This window comes from Macaca nemestrina, chromosome 10, assembly GCF_043159975.1.
Source record: "Macaca nemestrina isolate mMacNem1 chromosome 10, mMacNem.hap1, whole genome shotgun sequence".
Lineage (NCBI taxonomy): Eukaryota > Metazoa > Chordata > Mammalia > Primates > Cercopithecidae > Macaca > Macaca nemestrina.
In genome coordinates this window covers 119,219,403-119,243,007 of record NC_092134.1, presented here as the reverse complement: position 1 = coordinate 119,243,007, position 23,605 = coordinate 119,219,403, and positions in this window count along the sequence as shown.

The following is a 23,605-nucleotide window of genomic DNA, read 5'->3' as shown; positions in this document are numbered from 1 at the left end:
TTACTATTTACATTGGGGTTTGGTTTGCTCCTATAAGAACCCAAGGTATTGGAGCTGTCTCAGCCTAATGGCCTCCCAATTAATTTTTTTTTTTAACAGTGGCACACCGACTACATATTCTATAGGTTATTGTTGTAATAAAATAAGACTCCCATCAAGGTAACTTGACTCATTTAACGTTATGAATACTCCTTATTATAAAGCATGATAATTGGGGAAATGCTTAGAAGCTTACAACATGAGACAATCATTTAAGTTGTTTTTACAGAGCCAGGCAGATAACCTCATTTATTCTCTAGCAGTTAATGACAGCATCGATATTTTCCTGAGGCAATATATGTTTTCGCCATCATTGTTGTTGTCTACATACCCACATAGATTTAAAGATAAAGATTCTTTTCTTTCTTTCTTTTTTTTTAAGATGGAGTCTCACTCTGACACCCAGTCTGGAGAGCAGTATCACGATCTCGGCTCCTGGCAACCTCCACCTCTCAGGTTCAAGCGATTCTCCTGCCTCAGCCTCCAGAGTAGCAGGGATTACAGGCATGCGCCACTACAGCCGGCTAATTTTTGTATTTTTGGTAGAGACGGGGTTTCATCATGTTGGCCAGGCTGGTCTTGAACTCCTGACCTCCAGTGATCTGCCCGCCTCAGCCTCCCAAAGTGCTGGGATTACAGGCCTGAGCCACTGCACCCGGCCTTAAAGATAAACATTCTAGATCGAACTGAGCTGGAATCCACTTGCCCTTTTTGACCTTCCTGCACTCTGCCTCCTGCACTCCTCTCCTGCAGGTCCTCTTCTCTCAAAGATCCCTTCCCAGACTGTAGAGTCGCACAGCCCCAGGGACACCTTTTACATTGCATTCCATGTTTATAATGCTCCCTGGAGCTGCTGTGCCTCGAGGTTGCCCTGAGGGTGGCAGCTCAGTGGCAAGCACACCCTGCTTTCCGCTTCCCATCTTTCTACCTACCTCTTGATTGGCGCCTCAGGCTTGTGGCCCAAGCCCCGGAGCTGTCGCTGACAATCTGAGTTACTGTAGGAAAAGGGGAGATATGAAGCAATTAAACATCACATCTCTGGTGGAGAGTGAGAAACTGGACATAGCCACAGTTTCTGCGTGCCTCACTGGACCCTCCCTGTCCCCAGCCCATACGTTGAACTCCGGTCTTTAAGTTTTTTGCGTTTGTGTAAATTTGAGCTCAAAAGATAATTTTAGGGGCTAAAATGAGAGATTTACCCAACCTCTGGGCCAGTAGCCTACTTGAATAGATTCAGTCACTCTGACCCTGAAACAATCTTTTCAAACAGGGGCAATCTATTTGAGAGCATCTTGTGCTTCATTGGTATGACGGCTGTGTGAAGAATGATGAACCCAGGCACAGGGGAGGGGGCAGGCGAGGTGGGAACCATCTTTGTGTCTTCAGTGTTTGCAAGTCTTGGAGCAGAGAGGGAGGGATTAGCCTTAAGGACTGGGTAGAATGAGGGAGAGCGAAAGGGGCAGCCAGTTGGTGCGATCTGTGATGCCTCAATCTGTAATGCTTGAACAATCTCTTTCAAACTCCTGAGTTCTTGGGGAGTTGGTCTCCTGTGGTTGTAGCCAAGGTCTCTCCTCCAGGACATGAGGATCCTCAAGAAGGTGCCAGAAAGGAGATATCTCATCCAGCCTCATAAAGCCATGAGGATGGCTATAACATGACATCAAGGGTAAGAAGACAGCCCTGTTCCCTACATATTTCTCCCGCTTGCTCACTGATTCTTGGAATTTTTTTTTTTTTTTAACAGAAACAAAGGCTTTCACTTTCTAGAGTGAAAAGGGAAAGGGGCCATGGACATGCTCCTCGAATGGTTAATCACCTTGCACCCCACTGATGCCTGCGTGGCCCAAGCTTTCCTCCTTCCTTGCTAGTCATTTGCCCCACAGACTTCTACACATCAACTCCCCGCTCTGGAGTCTCCTCTGTTGTCACAAAGCATTGGGTTGCCCAGAATCTTGGTTCTCAAAATGTGGTCCATGAACTGGCAGTATTAGCATCACCTATGAATTTGTGTCCAACCTAGACTACTGAGTCAGAATCTTCATTGTAACATGATATGCAGATGATTTGTGATTTGTATGAACATTAGAACCTTAAAGTTTGAGAAGCTGTGGCCTGCAACACTTCTTCATATCTAGCCTTATCTGAAATCCGATTTATAATGGTAATCATGATATATAATGATAACATGATTTATAGTGGGGGTAATCATTACTATACTTTTAAATAGTACATGAGTTAGTTAATTTGATCATGTTTTCAGCAAGTGCCTTTTGTATTCCAGGTACTACAAGTGCTGGAAGTTGGGGATATAAGAATAGTATCCCCACAGAGCTCACAGTGTAGCAAGCTTATAAAAACAAAACAAAACACTCAAACAAAAAAATCACAAAATTGTATTTCAAGCTGTACAAAGCTATGCCCTCTAATTAATGCTATATTTCTTTCTTTACATCTTTCACTTTTCTCCCAGATTCCATGTGCTCTGTAAGAAAAAAATCTGACTTGAAATGTTACCCTCTTTCCACTTCTTTTCCATTTCAATGCTGTTGTTGCATTGCTGGCACAAGCCTCTAGAAGTAGTACTCTCAGGCCCAATTGGAAAGGCAAATAAACAATGTTTTTAAAATTGGATTTTAGGAGAGTATTTGTGTTCCATTTTCTCAGATGACTTTCTGTGTATGTAGCTCATGTTCAATCAGCAATGCTTCTCCCATTATTATAGGGCATATTCTGGAATTTTTCTTGTTTTGGTTTTGTTTTTGTTGTGGGATCGGGAGAAAAGGAATGATTGAACATGTTTATTCAACCCAGCCAAGCCTGTTTAGGTTTTGGAGATACCAGAAGGTTATTTTTTTGTAAAATATAATTGACACTAGCATCACAGGGCATGGGTTCCAAGGATAACATTACATCAGGACCTTAGTGTGTTTACATGAGCATAAAAGAGCTGGTTCTGGTGAATCAGGAAATGATTTGGAATGAGTAGTGCACAGAGGCTAAATCTTCCATGGGAAGATGCTGCTGCTTCTGTTGCCAGGGCTGTTGCTGTTCTTTGAAGTCAAAATCTATAACTGATTAGAGTTTAGGTCTCTTGATCAATATCAGATGACATGAAAAACCTGATTTTCTTATCTTATAGGAATTTATGGCATCTCCCCCAGTCTTGAGATCACTTCCTAGCATGTATTTTAAGATAGTTTTTTGTATATGATCTTATACCATTGTGTCTATAATCTTATTCCACCATTTTGCTTTTCCCAGAACTGAATACTGATACAGTTACTAACACGACACTCAATGAAATTTCCAATATTTTGGCTTCTCTTCAGTAGTTTTTGCTTTCTTTGACTTTTACTGCCTTTGTTGGCTAGAGTTTTAGCTGGCACCGTGCTGACCCAGCAGGTCACTTCAGTTTGGAAAAGAGTGAGTAGCATTTGTGTTGCTTACTCAGCATGTTATTTCTCTTTGGAGCAAAGTGCAATGGCTTCTGGTCAATTTTTGAATTGATTTTAGGATGGTTTTAATGATTTATAAAGCAGCATTTAATCCTATACATCTAGGCTTTGTTTGCCTCATGAAATCAGCTGCTACATGAAATTGTCTAAGGCTATATAGTTCATCCCCTAAAAAGAAACACACAAAATTACTCCTTGGAGAAGAGTTGGTGTCAATTTCTGCTTATAATCCAAGCTTCATATGTGGTCATTTGACTTTTCAAAAATTGAATTTCAGGCATTTCATCTTTCAAAAAATTATATATTTCAAAAGATGAAAAATATAACTTATGTAAGTACAAAATGAACATGCATCAAACAAATCATTTGTGTTTCTGCTGAATATAAATCTGTAAGTTAGCATGTAACTGCACGTGGGTTATAATCAATGGCAAATATTAAGTCAAGTGCAAATACATTCTTGCGGAAAATAAATAGGTTTTGGGTGGCCCTATTAGAGAATGCTATGGTATGACAGTAAAAAGGTTAGCTGTCATTCTTTTGCTTTATTTTCAAGTTTTGGATAATTTTTCTTAACAATTCTCCTTTCTCCCAATTATAAATAATACCTGAAGATTATTCTTGATCACACGAAAGGTTAGTTACATTGTGCTTTGTCCCTTTTCATTTATATGGATGCAGCAAGATATGTGAATTTGCATATATAGGCCTCTTTGGAGTATAGTCAACAAATCTAGAGCCATGTGGTACTGAGAGAATTAACTTCTATCTAGTCACCTCTGTGTCTCCAGTTACACATATTTATACAATTCGATATTGTTCTACAAGTTCTTGAGACTTTGTTTACTTTTTTTCCCAATCTTTTATTCTCTTACTGCTTCAGATTGAGTAATTTCTATTGTCTGTCTTCTAAGTTTGCTGATTCTGTTTGTAAAAAATAGTTAAGGCTAGCCGGGCACGGTGGCTCAAGCCTGTAATCCCAGCACTTTGGGAGGCTGAGACGGGCGGATCACAAGGTCAGGAGATCGAGACAATCCTGGCTAACACGGTGAAACCCCGTCTCTACTAAAAAATACAAAAAACTAGCCGGGCGAGGTGGCGGGCGCCTGTGGTCCCAGCTACTCGGGAGGCTGAGGCAGGAGAATGGCGTAAACCCGGGAGGCGGAGCTTGCAGTGAGCTGAGATCCGGCCACTGCACTCCAGCCTGGGCGACAGAGCCAGACTCAGTCTCAAAAAAAAAAAAAAAAAAATAGTTAAGGCTATAAAAATTCAGCACAAAGTAGATAAAGTTATTTTGGTGAGATACAGAATCCTCTTACCTGGGCAGATAACAGAAAACATGAAGAATACTTTTTTACTATCTCTTATTAAGAGCTGACTAATTACTCTAAGAATAATTTTTCATTTTCAAAGTGAGAAACCTAATTCTTAACCTTTCACTAAAGCATTATATTTGGAGTTAGTGCATCAAACTAAGCACACTTTGCTGATTTTCTTTTTACATATGCATTTCTTCTTTTTCATTTACTTTTTTAAAACTATAGATTCAGCATGTACACGTGCAGATTTGTCACATGGGTGTATTGTGTAATGGTGGGATTTGGTCCTCTAGTGAACTCATTGCCCAAATAGTGAACATGGTACCCAACAGGTAGTTTTTCAACCCTAACCTCTCTCCTTCCTCTCCCCATTTTGGATTCTCCTGTGACTATTATTTCCATCGTCATGTCCATGTGTACCCAATGTTGAGCTCTCACTTATAAGCGAAAACATTTGGTATTTGATTTTTCGTTTCTGCCTTATTTCACTTAGGATAATGACCTTCAGCTTCATTCATGTTGTTGCAAAGGACATGATTTCATTCTTTTTTTTAATGGCTGTGTATATGTATACATATGTATGGTGCATATATACCACATTTTATTTATCCAATCCACTGTTGATGGACATGATTTTGATATTGTGAATAGGGCTGTGATAAGCATATGAGTACAGATGTCTTTTTGATAAAATGATTTCTTTTCCTTTGGGTAGATACCCAGTAGTGGGATTGCTGGGGTCAATGGTGGTTCCATTTTTAGTTCTTTGCGAAATCTCCATACCACAGTGGCTGAACTAATTTATATTCCTACCAACAGTGTATAAGTGTGTTTCCTTTTCTCTTCATCCTTGCCAACATCTGTTAGTTTTTGACTTTTTAATAATAGCCATTCTGACTGGTGAGATGGTATCTCATTGTGGTTTTAATTTGCATTTTTCTGATGATTAGTGATGTTGAGCATTGTTTCATGTTTGTTGGCCTTGTGTATGTCTTCTTTTGAGAAGTGTCTGTTAATTTTGTTTGTCTACTTTATAATGGGTTTTTTTTTCTTGTTGATTTTTTTTATAGATTCTTAATATTAATTCTGTATCAGAGGCATAGCTTGAACATATTTTCTCCCATTCTGTAGGTTGTCTGTTTATTCTGTTCATTGTTTATTTTGCTGGCAGAAGTTCTTTAGTTTGATTAAGTCCTATTTGCCTATTTTTAATTTTGTTGCATTCGCATTGGTTGTCTTAGTCATAAATTCTTCGCCCAGGCCAATGTCCAGAAGAGTTTTTCCTAGGGTTTCTTCTAGGAAATTTTTTATAATTTCAGGTCTTAAACTTAAGTCTTTAATCTATCTCGAGTTAATTTTTGTGTTCAGTGACAGGTAGGAGTCCAGTTTCATTCTCCTGGATATGGCTAGCTAGTTTTTCCAATACCATTTATTGACTAGGGCGTCTTTTCCTCATTGTTTATTTTTGTCGACTTTGTTGAAGATCAGTTGGTTGTAGGTGTGCGGCTTATTTCTGAGTTTTCTGTCCTGTTCCATTGATCTGTGTATCTATTTTTGTACCGGTACAATGCTGTTTTTGCACTTCTTCTTTTTAGACATTGTTTGCAGGTATTCAAAACCAAAGCAAATAACATTCACTTTCTGTAGTCTTCTACAACTTTCTATATCCGTTTAAGTTTTGTCTTTCATTAATTCCTTCCAAATTCTCAAATAAGAAACTTTACTTCAAAACAAAACCATTTTCCTTTTCTTTTGAAAAAAACTCTCTCTCTCTCACATACATCTCATTTTCTTACGCATTTGTACTTCTCTTCCGTATTATTCTAGTATAGCATCAACAACTCAGCATTAACAAAGCAACTAACTCCTATTAATCAGAAAAACATTGAAGGTAGGTAAATGTTAACTGTCTGTTATATACAAGCACTATGGCAAACTACAAAATGCCTGAGTACATGCAACCTCTACAGCTACACACTCCCTTTTATACCTTTTAAAGTAGCACAAATGAATACATTTGTTGACAGAGCTCAGAGGCATAGATTTCTTAAAATGTGTAAAAATAAGAAACAAGAGTGTATACTGTGTCTTAAAACTATGCTTACTTAGAAACTGTGTAGATATCCAAGAATTTTCCATTAATTAACTCAATTTAGTATTAGTTTTTTTGTCTAAAACTTAAAAAATGATCTTGGAAAATTAGTGTTAACTGACACAGTACAGGACATAATAACTCTTGATATAAAATGCTTATCAGAATTATAATTCTATTTCACTGAACATATAATTTTATATTTTCCTCAATTAAAAAAATGTATGAGAGAAATAGTAACTTATCTGAACTAATAAAGCAGTTACAAAGTCTAGGAACTTCAGATTCCTAGTTTCTTAGTGAGCAGCAAATACAATTTAAAAAAGTATTTTTTTTATTATACTCCACATTGATAAAGTTAGGAAAAAGATGTAAAGCTCTTTTAAGCAAAATCGTGGAAATTCATTTTGATTTGTCTAATGATATTCACATTTATTACATGAACTTGGATGCTTATATAAAAATGCTTCTGAGTTGGCAGTTTCTGTAAAAGGCTTTGTTTTTGTTTCTTAATGGCTAACACACTCAACATTAGAAGTTCAGTTTCTTTACTTTATAAGAATTCTGGAAACATTAAATTTATGTGATTCTTATTGTTCTCTACTGCCCAAGCAGAACAGAGCTTCTTTAATTTAAGAGGTTTTATAACTTAATATATTAATACCATCCAGAGGTAGGAAATATTTCATGCACACACAATAAAAAGGAGATGCCTTTCTCAATTATTGACACAGAGACACACAGAGAGCTTGCCGCTTCAATTCTATAACTATAGACAAAGGTCTAAGGTAAACAGAAAAATGAAATTTACTAGTACAGATCTCAAAGAAATTTTCTCCTTTCCAGTGGGCATAAAGTTTTTCCTAACTAGGTTAAGCTCACAAAAAGCCAAAGCAACAAACCAAAAAGTGGAACAATTTAGATGATATTTCATCTCTTACCTGACCAAGAATGGGTTCTCACTAGATTGAAAAAGGTTGTCAAATAGTCATACCATAAAATCAGATTTCCAATCATTGTTTGTTCCAACGGGTAATAACTTATCAGCCATGTATAGACCGGACTCATGTGTACACAAGGTGTTCTATATACTACCTAAGGATTCATTATTTACTAATAATCCCTGGCCTCGATGGCAGAAAAAGTCATGGCTAAAACCATAAATTAGATGAAATACAAACACCAACAACCACAACAACAACAGCAACCAGACTTGGCCAAGAACCAAAAACAAAAATAAAAACATAAAATCAGAGGAAGAATAAAAAACAGAGATTTAATGAAAGAAAAGTTATGTTGCTCTTGGGATTCACTCCACGATCCCCATAAAGATGTTCTCAAGAGGAAGCAGCTTATAATGTGTACTTCTTGGACAATACATTAGAATAGACTGCAGCAGACAAGTCTATCTTACTGGGAAAATCCCCTCAAAGCTGGGCCCAGGGATTCATGCCTGTAATCCCAGCACTTTGGGAGGCTGAGGTGGGTAGATTGATTGAGGTCAAGAGTTCAAGACTAGCCTGGGCAACATGGAGAAACCCCATCTCTACCAAAAATACAAAAATTGGCTGAGTGTGGTAGCGTAATGCCTAGGGTCCCAGCTACTCTGGAGGCCAAGGTGGGAGGATTGCTGGAGCCTGGAAAGTCAAGGCTGAGTTGTGTTTGTGCCACTGCACTGCAGCCTGGATGACAAAGCAAGACCCTGTTTCAAAAAATAAAAATAAAATGACATTATTAAATGATTAAAGTATACTTTTCAAAAAATTATAAACATGGCATTATTCTCATACAAATACACAGTAAGATGTCAAAGATTTATTTACCTCATGAATGAGGGATGTAGCTGGAAGGTAAAGCTGGTCTAAAGAATAATTTGAGGGATGAAGATTTATATGGTCACCCATGAATAGTGTGATGAAATAAACTTATTAAATTGAGAAAAGACAAGTTATGGCTTATGCAGCAATAAAATTGTAAGAGTTAGGATCATTTCTTCTATCAGAGAGAAATCATCACTTAAGACAAAAATCTGCAAATTAACATGTAGCTTCGTAGAGCCTGGGGTTGTAATGAACAGTAAATAATCAGTCAAACAAAGATATATTTCCCTAGAAAATTAAACAAACCTTGGGAAGACCTATTAGACCAGTGGTCCCCAACCTTTCTGGCACCAAGCACTGGTTTTGTGGAAAACAGTTTCTCCACTGACAATTTTTTCGTGGTCTCCCCCATCCCCCAACATCCGTGGAAAAATTTGAGCCTGCAATCTAGATCCCTTGCATGCACAGTTTCTGATAGGTTTCACAGTCCTATGCAATTTTAATGCTACCACTGATCTGACAGGAGGCAGAGCTCAGGCAGTAATGGGAGCGATGGGGAGTGGCTGTAAATACAGATGAAGCTTCATGCTTACCTGCCACTCACCTACTGCTGTGTGGTTTGGTTCCTAACAGGCCATGGACAGGTACTGGTTGGGCTGTGGCCTGGGGGTGTAGGACCTCAGTGTTAGACGATGCTCTAGTATAACATTGAAAAGTACTTCTGGCATCTTTTGTCTTATTTCCAAGTTTTGGATAATTTTTTCAAACAGTTCTAACTTCCGTGAGTCCTAATAACATTAGCCAGCATTTGTCAGTATCACAAAGGCTTATTAGAGAAATGTTTAAATAACATTCATTTGCTACATCATGAAATGTTTTCACATCTTTGAAATCCTTTGTTAAATTAGTTTACAAAGAAAGTCTCAGAATTGGATAAGGCTTAATTTGGTTAAGCCTTATGTTGGTTAAGGGAGACCCGTTATTTATTTGTACTATTCAAAATTTCACTGGTGATTTTTGGAAATGTTCCCAAATTCTTTGTCACTTCTTTCACTCCAAGAAATGAAGGTAAATTCTTCTCCTCTTGTGGGTGGGCTGGACGTCGTAACTTGCTTCTAACAAATTGAATATGGCGGAAGTAATGGTATAGAGCAAATAAGATGAGATCGTAGAAGACATTTGACTTCCTCCTTACTCTATCTTGAATCACTTGCTCTGAGAGAAGTCAGAAACCATGCTGTGAGGACACTCAAGCAGCCTAAATGGTGAGAAATGGAAGCCTCTTGCCAACAGCTAGTAAGGAGCTGAGGCTTCTAGCCAACAGCCATTTAAGTCAGTCATCTTAGAAGGAGATACTCCAGCTCCAGTCAAGCTTTCAGATAATTACAGTTCCTACTGACATATTTTCTTGAATTTTCGCCAGAGACCTTACCATACCACTCAGCTAAGCTGCTACTGAATTCCTGAGCCATAGAAAGTAGGAAATAATAGATTTTTGTTTTCTAAGCTGCTAAGTTTTGGAGTAATTTGTTGCATAGCAATTAATATTTAATATAAGCCCTCATAAAAATTGTCCTCTCTTTTGGAAGGTGGAAAAGTAAATTTTTTTCCCAACTCTTAAATACACCAATTTTCTCATGTGCTAGAGATAAGGAGACTTATAATATTTTGTGTGGTTCCAAAATACTGTTTGGTTCTTAGTTGCTCTTGAGTATGGCTTCCTCTTGGTTACCACTTGCTCACTGGACATTACTCAAAACATGTCTAAGACGGACTTCTGAGTCTACATCTAGAGAATATATAGGCTAAGAGGTTGAACACTATATTGAGAAAACGCTCTATAGTGATTACCTTCTATGGCATGGAACATAAAACCTAAACACCAAAGCTGGGTTTGATTCCCTTGTCTGCGGGTTGAGCCCTATATTTGTTTGGATAGCTTCTCTCTCCCCATCTCCCATGGCTAATAGGCTGGGACATGTATCCATTTATCCATTTATTATGTGTGATATGTGGACACTTGTAAGAAATACGTTTTTGGGCAAATTATAAACTTAGATTCAGATTTTTCATTTATTAGACTGGGAAAAATCTTTAATGTGGTAGAAAAATAAAGATACATTTCTGACAAGATAGTGAGCCAACACGTGTTGCGTGGCTCAGAGTTTAGACCTAGAGAGCCACATAAAGAAGAAACAGTGTCCAGATACCTAAAGTAATGACTGTAAGAAACATTCAAGAAGAGGCCCAGCATGGTGTCTTATGTCCATAATCCTAACACTAAGGGAGGCCAAGGCAGGTGGATCACTTGAGGTCAGGAGTTTGAGACCAACCTGGCCAAGAGGGTAAAACCCTGTCTCTACTAAAAATACAAAAGTTAGCTGAGTCGCAGCTACTCGGGAGACTGAGGCAGGAGAATCGCTTGAACCCAGGAGGCAGAGGTTGCACTGAGCTGAGATGGCGACACTGCACTCCAGCCTGGGTGACAGAGCGAGACTCTTGTCTCAAAAAGCAAACAAACAAAAAAAGAAACACTTAACACAGTGAAACCCCGTCTCGACTAAAAATACAAAAAATTAGCTGGGCATGGTGGCGGGCGCCCGTAGTCCCAGCTACTCGGGAGACTGAGGCAGGAGAATCGCTTGAACCCGGGAGGCAGAGCTTGCAGTGAGCGGAGATGGCGCCACCGCACTCCAGCCTGGGCGACAGAGCGAGACTCCGTCCCCCTCCAAAAAACAAAACAAAACAAAACAAAACAAAAAAAACAAAGAGAGAGAGGGAAGTTGTGTGTGTGTGTGTGTGAGAGAGAGAGAGAGAGAGAAAGAGTGTGTGTGTGTGTGTGTGTGTGTGTGTGTGTGTGTGTGTGCGTGCGCGCGTCTGCACTGAACTGGGAAATGAGTTGGGAGAGAACTTCTGAGTTGTATACTTTTCCTTCTGGATATATTGCCCTGGATAGGTTATCGTTTGCTCACATGTAACTGTGGAAGAGAGAAAATGGTGGAGCCAGCTTAGTGCCTTGAAGGCTTTTGAGGCAACAGAAGGGCAATTCCAGAGACTGGCCTGAGTGAGGAGCAAATAACAGCAGATAAAAAATGACTTGCTGCCCCCAAAGCATTTCCTTCTTTCCATACCACTTCGTGCCCCAAGTTATGCCAATATGTCAAGGAACAAAAGTCCTCTGAAGAGAGCAGTTTCAAAGTTAGAGGAATAAAAATATTCCCCGAGGAACAGGGTCAGCAGGAAAGAGGGCAATAAAAAGGACTGGGGAAGACCCTGGGCTCCCGGGCCTAGGGTTGATTACCCTCATAAACCTATGACGAGAGCAGAAGCTGTGTATGAGCTTTGCATAGTTCAGCTAAGACTGATAATTTTTTTTTTTCTTTTTGAAGATGGAGTTTTGCTCTTGTTGCCCAGGCTGGAGTGCGATGGCGCAATCTCGGCTCACCGTAACCCTCGCCTCCCAGGTTCAAGCTATTCTCCTGCCTCAGCCTCCCGAGTAGCTGGGATTACAGGCATGCACCGCTATGACCAGCTAATTTTGTATTTTTAGTAGAGACAGGGTTTCTCCATGTTTGTCAGGCTGGTCTCAAACTCCCGACCTCAGGTGATCCGCCTGCCTCGGCCTCCCAAAATGCTGGGATTATGGGTGTGAGCCTCCGTGCCCGGCCTGATAGTTCTTTTAGGGGAAAATAAGCTTCCATTGGCAGCAATAGCCAGATAGCTGAGAAGTACAACATGCATAAAAAGAGAACAAACTAGGCTGTCTGTAATAGGTAGATCAAAATTAATGAAACATACAGAGTTTAGAATAAATATAAATATAATACATGTTCTCAAAGAGATGAGAGAATTTTGGTTGTATGAAACATGAAGGAGCAGTTATAATGAAAAGTTATAATGAAAAGTCAAATGGAAAAATGAGTATAAAAATTATAACAATTAAAATCAAGAATTTCAGTGAGGGATAAATAGCATGGAGGTTATAGGCAAAGAATAAACTAGTAAACTGTAAAACAAGTCTGAGAATATTTTGCAGAAGACACAGAGAATGAGTAAAAAATAAAAAATAAAAAAAAAGAAAAAGTAATGGTAAGAAGGATAAATAAGAAGTGCTAGTAGAGCCATGGTGTGGTCTCAAAAAGATAGAAAAAAGTATAATAGAGGTGAGGAAACAAAAAATAATAACTAAAGATTTTCCATAATTAAATAAAGATGAATGTCTTAATCTATTTTCTGTTGCCTATAACAGAACACCTGAAACTGGGTAATATATAAAGAAAAGACATATGCACATGAATGTTCATTGCAGCACTATTCACAACAGCAAAAACGTGGAATCAACCTAAATATTCATCAATGACAGATTGGAAAAAAAATTTGGTACATATACACTATGGAATACTATGCAGTCACAAAAAAGAATGAGATCATGTGTTTTGTGAAAACACAGATGGAGCTGGAGGCTATTATCCTTAGCAAACTAACGCAGGAACAGAAAACCAAATACTGCATGTTCTCATTTATAAGAAGGAGCTAAATAATGAGAACTCATGAACATAAAGAAGGGAACAACAGACACTGGGGTCTACTTGAGAGTGGAGGGTGGGAGGAGGGAGAGGACCAGAAAAAATAACTTTTGGATACTAGGCTTAATACCTGGGTGATGAAATAATCTGTACAACAACCCAATGTGACACAAGTTTACCTATATAATAAAACCTGTGAACTTAAAATAAAAATTAAAAAATAAAAAGAAAATAAACATATTTCTTACAATCCTGGAGCCTCATAAGTCCAAGGGCATGGCTTGGTGTCTGATAAGAGCCATCTTCCTTGTGGGGACTCTGTACAGAGTCCTGAGGCAGTGCAGGACATCCCATGACAGAGGGGCTGAATATTGTACTTGGTTGCTCAGGTTTCTCTTCCTCTCCTTATAAAGTCACAAGTTTCACTCCCGTGATAACCTATGAATCCATTAATCCTTAAACTGTTAATCCACAAGTGGATTAATCCATTCATGAAGGCAGAGCTCTTATGATCCTCTTAAAGATTCCACCTTTCAATATTGCCACATTGGGGATTAGGCCAACAGATGAAATCTGAGGAACACGTTTACTCCATAACAGTGAGTAATAGTGACATGAAAGAGTTTATGGGGTACCAAATAGGATAAATAAGAAAAATCTCACACCTAGAGGTGGGAAATTTAAGAATATCAAAGAGAAAATCCTGAAAGCTTCCAGATATAAAGAGGTGATTCACAAAATTAAATAAATCAGATTGAAATTAAACTTCTCATTAGCAATACTGGAGGCAAAAAGACAATGGAGTAATAATGCTGACATGTTAAAGGAAAATAACTTTAAATTATAGTGTTTTATATTTTCTAGCAGCTCCATTTATTGAGTACCTGCTACATTCTAACCACTTTGCATGCATCAACAATTGCCCTGGCAATGCTGCAAAGTAGATATTAGCATTCTTTCATTACAAATGAGAAAAGTGAGGCTCACAATGTTAAGCAACTTGTTCAAGGTAATACAGACAGTGGTAGAATGGGGACGAAAACCCAGATCTCTAATTCCAAAATCTGTTTAAAGTATAATTTTACGTTAGGTTAAATGATCTTTTCAATGGAGGATCCCAATAAAGATATTTTTGGTAATGACATGGTCTTAGAGTGTTGACACATAGAAACCGTATTTGAAAATTTTCTTGGAAGAAGTGCCCAGGAGGAAGAGAAATAAATCCAAGAGAATGCTTTAATTGATACATGAAGTACAGTTTATAAATAATGTAGAAATCTTATTATGATCCAAACAAGAAAAGTCTCCTCATAAAGAAACAGAAGTGTATTATTATATTTCAGAGCTAAACTATAGATACCAACGTGGCCACAGATGGGAGGTAGGGTACAGCAACCACAGGGAGAGCATTATGAATTGAATATTTGTGTTCCCCATCCCCTTAAATTTGTTTGTTGAAAATTAATCCTCAGTGTGATGGTGTTTGGAGGAGGGGCTCTGGAGAGGTAATTAGTTTGTAAGGATAGAGCACTCAAGAATGGGATTAGTGCCTTTATAAGAAGAGGCCAGGCCAGGCGCGGTGGCTCACGCCGGTAATCCCAGCACTTTGGGAGGCTGAGGCAGGTGGATCACCTGAGGTCAGGAGTTCAAGATCAGCCTGGCCAACATGTTAAACCTATACATAAAGTGTATTATTGGATATAAAGTTTTATAGATGTCATATATTATTTATATACTATAAATCTATATATCAACATAGATTTATTCAATTGCAGGAAATATACACTTTTTTTTTGGCGACAGTCTCACCGTTGCCTAGGTTGTAGTGCAGTGGTGCTCTCTCAGCTCACTGCACCCTCCACCTCCTGAGTTCAAGCGATTCTCATGCTTCAGTCTCCCGAGTATCTGGGATTTCAGGCGTGCACCACTACACCCAGCTAATTTTTGTATTTTTAGTAGAGACCAGGATTCAACATGTTGGCCAGGCAGGTCTCGAACTCCTGACCTCAGGTGATTCGCCCACCTAAGCCTTCCAAAGTGCTAGGATTACAGGTGTGAGCCACTGTGCCTGGCTTAGGAAATATACATTTTTAAAAAGAATGCAAGAAACATACACAAAAACTGTGACTCGTAAAGGAAGTTCTAATAAATTCTAAAGAATCGAGATCATGCTGACCATATCTTCAGTCTGCCAGTCAATAATAAAATGATAACTTTAAAATATCCTAAAGCTGGGCCAGGTGTGATGGCTCACACCTGTAATCCTAGCACTTTGAGAGGTAGAGATGGGAGGATCACTTGAGCCCAGGAGTTCAAGACCAGCCTGGACAACATAGAGAGACTCCATCTCTTTTAAAAAAAAAAATCACCTAAATCTAGAAACCAATATTGCTATAAAAACCATTATAGTAAATATAAAATATTAAGTACACTGAAAAAGAATTGGAGAATAGTGAAAAATTACATGAGATAATGTGTGTAACAGTTAAAGTACTTGTACTTTTTTATACTGAGCTAAACACTCAGTTCAAGAAGTTCAAAAGATACTAATAGAAAAGGCCTAAAGGAATAAGAGAGAATAAAATAAAAAGCATAATGACAGAAATCAATGAAATAAATGAAAGGAAATAGAGATTAATAGAACTCAAAGTTGTTCTATGAAAAGACTGATAAGGTACGTAAGTCTTTGGCAAGACTAATCAAGAAAATTAAAGTCAAACTGCAAATAAATAAAGAAATAAAAATGAAGACATTGTTCTAGATATGGGATTTAAAATATATGAGCAACTATATGCCAATAAATTCGATGACAGTGTAGATACATTTCTGGAAAAATATAAAATGACATAAATGAAGAAGAAGAAGAAAAAGTAAATAACTGGAAAATTGAAATTGAAACATGTATCTTCTCTCTCAAAATCTTTTGGCTCAATTTTTCAGATAAGTTTATCAAAATTTTAAGTGTCTGATAATCTCTCTCTTATTGTTCCATAACAGAAAACAATTTAGAGCTGCCATGCTTCCTTTACACAACTAGAATAACCTTAATTTCAAAACTGCATAGTGAAGTACTCTCACTCACTACATATATAGATATGTTGTGTGTGTATATGTGTGTGTGTATATGTGTGTGTATATACATGTGTGTGTATGTATGTGTGTGTATGTGTGTATATATGTATACATACACACAGTGTGTATGTGTGAATATATATACATACGCAGTTATATATATATGTGTACATGTGTATATGTATATGTGTATATATATACACACACCCATTTAGTGTATGCAGATAGACGTAAAAATCCTAAATAATATACTAGCTAGTTGAATCTAATGATTCATTATTAATATTTTATCACAGGAATGCCAGAATGATTTAACAATGGAAAAACAATCAGTATAATTTACCAGATGTATGAAACAAAGAAGAAAAATTTTAATAGATGCAGAGAAAGCATTTAACTATGTTCAGTATCAATATATAATTTTTAGAAATCTTATAAACCAGTAATGGAAGATATTTTCTTAGCTTTATGAATAATACATACTGAAAAACTTTAATAATATTATATATAGTGGAGAAAATTTAGCTACGTGTCCATTAAGGTCAAGAACAAGACAAAGATAACCAGTATCACTACAACTGTGTAACATGTTTTTGGAAGTCATGTTTAATGTGGTAAGACAAGACAAATGTACACTATATAAGATTTGAAAGGAAATTATTATTATTTGCATATGATATGATGATCTTCATAGAAATCCAGTATGACTAACAAAAAATGCTACTAGAAATAATGCTAATATAACAGTTCAGCAAATTTATCAGATAAAAGATTTAAGGGAAAATCAGTAGTGTTTCTCTACATTAGCAAAAATCAACTAAAAATGTTATAGAATATAAAATAACATACACATCACAACAAAGTCTATACTATATCTAGGAATCAAACTCTTAAGAATGCATAATAATTTAGTATAGATAATTTTGTAATCTTATTAAAGACATGGAACAATGCATGGAACAATATTTCATAATTGGTGGATGAGAGAATTAAAAGTAAAGGTGTCAATTCTCCCCCAGTTAATCGGAAAACTTAATGCTGGACTCCAACTGAATTTTTGAGAAACTTGTGAAACACATTCTAAGATATATAATAAAGTTAAAAAATGGCTACATCAAATTTGAAAAAGAACAAAATGAAGATTCCTGTCCTACATAAGATTTGAGAAATACTAGAAGAAAGATAAAAGGGGTTCAATAGGTGTAAAGACTAAAAAGAAAGTTGTTTGAAAAAGATGAGAAGTCTAAAACATGACAGTTAGGTAATGCAATGTCAGGTAAAAATCAATGAGGGAGGAAAGGAGTATCTTAAATCCAAAGTAGCATAAGAGTGCCTAAATGCTCCAAGTTTTAAAGAACTTATATAAGTGAAAAAACAAGAAACAGAAAAATAATGTTGGCTGGCATGAACCTAGGAGAAGAAACAGAATAGCCTGTCACTCAATGTGGTGACATCCTCTTCCTGAAGAGCTTTTTAGTTTGGGAGGAATGCTGGACTACATTACTTTAGTGTCAGTCAGAATACCAGCAGCAGTAGATGGTATGCTCAACTAGATAAAGGAGAAGAGATTAATAAGGAAACTCTCGCAACCATTTAGGAAAGGAGCAGGAAAGGTATAGGCCCCCAAAGTTAGTAACAGTAGCAGGTTGTTATTATTCCCAGGTCTGGAGAGGCAAGAGATGGAATGAACACTAACCCCAGAGGGACATGGTATGGAAAAGACTGCGTGGCAGGAAATGTGGCCTTTTCTAAAGGGACAAATAGCACATGACCCAGCAATGAGGAATCCAGGAAAATCAACACCCCATTTCATTTTCCTCCCTTCCTCTTATCTCCTGCTGGTGACTCCCATTGACCAAATCACACTGGAAGCTAGAAGGCAGGGAAATCTGTGGATGTAGCTTGGAGTGTCAGCCTCATGGGGAGCACATAAGGATGGCAGATAGATCTGGAGGGAAAAAATGGAAGATATGTCCCCTTCAACTCAGAGGTTCCACTACTTCATGATGCTATTTAGTATCACCCATTCTCAACCTGGCAAAGCAGATCAGGCCGTGCTAAACACGAAGCTGCAACAGCTTTATAGCTGTAATTACTACCTAATTTCCCTTTTCAACATGGACATACCTTGTTTTCTTTCACTCTCCTGTCTCTAATCTTCACTGCTTTGACTTTATCAGAGAGCTCTTCTCCCTGATCTATTTGCATGAAGATTCTTCCTCCTGGCTCAGATTTTGGTAGAGCTGCACTCTGCTAATGGATCCCTCTTAGCCCAACGTTCACGTTTTAGAACTTCTCATTTCTTTCAAACAATTTTCCCTTTAGTGCTTATGCCCATTGAATCACATTTATCATTCTTCTGACATTTCTCAAATCTGCTTTTCTCAAGTATGCTGTACTGAAAAAGGAAAAAGCAGCTTCTGACAGCTAGGAATTGACCTGGCACTCTCAACTAGGCCACAGTGTTCTCTTGTAAAATGTAAACAATCCTACAGAACAGTAACATTAGACACCTCTACTCTGTGGCCGTGATGGATCAAGCCAAAAATAAGACCACTCCACAATCACGTCCAAACATAGCAAAAACATGAACATTTTCCAAAGTCACAAAAATGCCCAAACATCTCTTAATTCTGGCTAGTATGAGTGACAACTGCTTCTTTCTGAATCACAACTTTAGACTCACTTTGTTCTTTTCATCTTATAGGTTCAGATTATTAAGGTACCCAATCGCAAGAGTTACCTTTACATACTGAGAGAATTGAATTCAGAGAAAAGCCTCACTTCCTTGAATCCTCCCCAAAGCACTGAAGACAAGCTCAAATTCTATAAGACACTCAAACACCTTCTTACTGAGATGCCCCACAGTCCTCTATGGTGTGTGTGTTCTCCTACATTGTAATATGTCAAGAAACTCAACTTTGTTTACCCTCAAGTGTGTTTCTGGTGGTCTGAGGGTAGAATGGTAGCCAACCTGAATAGAGATGACCTTAGGCCTATTCTACCCAGAAAGGATAATCCAAAAAGATAGACCATAGACAGTACATATCTGACTATTCCTAGTATTCATTCTTTTTTATTTTCTGGATTCCAAGAAGACATATCATTTTCCTGTAATATTTCCATTATTAATTCACGGATGGGAATTAAGCCTAGAAAGATGTTCCCTTTATTGCATCCTTAACATGTGAGTGAAAATCCTTCTAAGTGATAAAGTGGCAAGATTAAGCTCAAACAATCAATGTTGTAGAACTTAGGCTGCTAATGTTTTCAGCTTTGTGTAAGGGGACCCTTTCCAAAGCTTTTCTCTCTTTACTAACCCTTCCCCAAAGGTTCCTATTCCCTAGCTTTCAACCCTCCTTGACATCTCCCAATAAGTGTGCTGTACTGAGGGAGACTTGTGTTTACGAGGTATTTACAGCCAAAACTCTGTATTAAACACCAAAAGAAGAAAAAGGTAAAGGAAGGTTGGGATGTGGGTAGAGGTGAGGGCTGAAAGGTGATAATGAGGTCAATAGCCTCATGCTGAACTTCATACACAGAGCTAGTCATCTCTGTGCTTTACCACAAGGAAATTTGTTTAATTGGAACCTTATCCCATTGAGACTCCAAATCATCTTGCTAATCAGATGAATGTATCTGTTCCAATCAACTAATAGGAAGGTGCTGTACTTGTTTTAGGTAACATTCATTTTTACTAGGTTTGTTTGGTTTCAATGTCTGTACTATGTTTCTCACTTAATATCTCTAAAGGTAGAATTTTGGGCCAGGAATGGTGGCTCATGGCTGTAATCTCAACACTTTGGAAGGGTGAGGCAGAAGGATCACTCAAGGCCAGGAGTTCAAGACTAGCCTGGGCAACATGGCAAGACCCAATCCCTACTTCTAAAAAGGTAGAATTTTAGACCATGGGGGAGATTTGGAAAAATATCAAAAACATAAAGCTACCTTATCACCCCATAGTTAGGGCAGACCCAGATTATTGGCTACTTGAAGATATGGAGAAGGAATAGTGAAGAGAGGCAGCACTGACAACCCTCACCTCTGCTCTTATCCCCCAGTCTTGGCTTTCCTTAATTTCTCTTCAAACATTTATGCATGTTTACTCCAAGGGAACTCAGGTGTTTACCACTCACTCTACCCAAGAAAGTGCTGACAAGAGATGTGACCAAAGATATGATTAGTCCCTGGTGCCAAGCGATGGAGGTATCCATGTGTTCAGGAAATAAATAAAAACCTTTTGTTTTTGTTTGGTGTAATCTCTTGACCTTTCTCATTTCTCCATTCTTCAGTTCCTCTTTTTGGATTCTCCTTTCTGGGTAGAATAGGCCTAATGTCATCTCTACTCAGGTTGGCTATCACTGTACTTTAGCATCCCAGTCACCAAGAGATTAAGGGTAAATGCTGGTGTAGGATCTATGATAATATCTCCTTGTCTAGACCAGGGTTTGGATCCTGACCCATGAGCCAAATCTGGCCTAATATTTGTTTTTATAACTAAAGTTTTATTGGAAAACAGTCATTGCCCTTCACTCACATATTGTTTATGACTGATTTTGTGCTACAACAGTAGAGTTGATTAATTGTGACAGAAATTGTACAGTCTGCAAAACCTTCGATGTTTACTCTCTGGCCATGCTATGTTCTAAATGTTTGTTTCCCCCCAAGATTCCTATGTGAAAATCTTAATCCTCAAGGTGATGATATTAGGAGGTGTGGCCTTTGTGAGGTGATTAGGTCTTGGGGGCTGAGACCTCATGAATAGCATTAGTGCCCTGATAAAAGGGACCCCAGAGAGACCCCTCACCACTTCCACCATGTGACGACATAGCCAGCGGGGAAGGGGAGCACTGTCTATGAGGAAGTGGGCTCTCGCCAGACTCCAAATCTGTCAGCTCCTTGACCTTGGACTTCCCAGTCTCCAGAACTATGAGAAATAAACACAATGTTTGTTTTTTCTACATAATCCAGTTTGTGGTATTGTTTTTTCTAGCAGTATGAACAGATTAAGACAAGTCCTTTACAAAATAAGTTTTCTGACACCAAGTCTAAAACACCGTTTCATGAAGTAAAATGCGTTGAAGACACAGTAAAGATTATTACACAAAAATGAGTTCTATAGTTAAGTAAGTTTGGGAAATACTATGATCATAAAATTCAAACACATTTCTTAATTGTAAATCTTTGGTGCCTTGAATATATATAATCAACATATACTTATTTACATGAATTGATACAGACATTTACATAACTATATACATATACATAGTAACAATAGTAATTATTTAATAATTTAAATAAAGTAAACATATAAAGTATGATTTATGATTCTCTGAGAGATGGTAACAGTATTCAAAGTTTCCCAAAGGCACTTGCCCATATGATCCTTTTTGATATGGATTATTCTATAAGACTAGTGATCCACAGAATACACTTTAGCAAATGTTAATCTAGATTGCTTAGACTTCTTGTCATCAAAGAAAAAGTATTCCTCTTTGCTTACATGAGGTCACCAGGATCAAGGTTTCCATGCACTTGTTTAGGACTGAATCCCTAGCTAGTAATGAATAAGTAATATATTTTCCTGATTTCCTCTATGTATGCTTTTTTTTCCCTCGGATGTAGTAGGTGTGGCTGTGGATGCTATAGTGTTAAATACGGGTCTCCTGAATTGTTCCCAGGTTCTCCTTTACAGCAGAAAAGACCCTGGGTCTGGCCTCAGCTTAAACATGAGTTTCTCTAGGGAGATTCTTCACAATACCCTCTCCTCCACAGCTCAGACTAGCTAGTGACTATTCCAGAATATTATATTATAGCACTTTTTATACTTTAGCTAGTTACTTTTCTTGTTTTCTTCACTCATCTATGAACTCTATGATGGCTAAAACCCTACTTTTTGCACTATACATTGTGTACTTATTAAATGGCTATTGAGTGGTTGTTGATTATACCTCTGCAGGCCAGTTGGCCCCTGAGATCCTCCTGCAAATTTTTTTTTTTTTTTTTTTTTTTTTTTTTTTGAGACAGAGTCTTGCTCTTGTCGTGCAGGCTGGAGTGCAATGGCACAATCTTGGCTCACTGCAATCTTCGCCTCCCAGGTTCAAATGATTCTTTTGCCTCAGCCTCCTGAGTAGCTAGGATTATAGGCACCTGCCACCATGTCCAGCTAATTTTTCTATGCAATTTACTTTTCTCCTGTATGTTCCAGCGCCCAGGCCTAGGCTAATGCTTTTTTTTTTTTTTTTTTTTTTTTTACTTTGAAATCTTATCTTACAGCCTCTTCGGGGTTCTGGGTCCTGCTTTAGAACCTCAGGAAGGTAATAAGTGTAATAAGGCTCTTGCTGTTTTTGCTATGTATGGACTTCTTTCCTCCCTCCCAGTGGCTACAACTGAAATAGATAGATGGTCTTACATGAGAAATGGTTGCAGTTGAAACTTCCAAATATCAATGGTCTTTTGGAATCCATGTCTCTGTGCTGGGACCTTGCTACCATCTGTTGCAACCCTTGTGCTGACAGTTTCCTAAATCAAGACGGAATTTGCCACTCTTTCTGGACATTTGCCTTGCTTGACTGCTGGAGCCCCTGCTGTTGGCTGGGTTCGTGTCTTGGCCCTGGTAGGTTGGTGTTGTACAAAGTCCTGGCTTTTTGACTCTCCTATTTTACTCAAGAAACCACTGTTTGTCCATCTGTAGTTTACCCCTAAAAGGATTCACTTTCTAAATTTCTTGCTGCTACCTCAATAGAATTTTCTTTACTGCTCACTCCTCAAGGTCATGACTCTGAGGATCAGCTACTGTTATTTACTATTATTATTCATGTAATTCTTATGAATTCAGTAAAAGCAAGTTTTAAAAAAATCCTGCTTTATCATTAAGAAATTGAATCACAAAGATGCAGTCTTGGGTTAGAAACACAGAGAGACTGTAATTTCAGAAACAAATGAACAGGGAGCCTGAGAAGGGTTAGATTAGAGGCTGGGAGGGATTAGATTAACTTTTATTTTCCATGAAATAGCTGTAAAACAAACAAGTGAAGTGTAGAATTAGAGAAAAATTGGAGTCCTTCAATTAAACTGTGTGTTATTGAAAAAGAATAAAGGAAGAGGGGTACTATCGTGAATGACTTTATTGTTAGACATTCTGCTAAATGTTTAATATGTATCTTCTTTTTTCCTGTATAAACTCAACCAATGTCATCATGGAGTCCAACTTAAAGATACTATCTTCTTTATAACTTGTCATACAAATTTTTTTCTGAGTTTTTTTTTCTTCTTTTTTAGG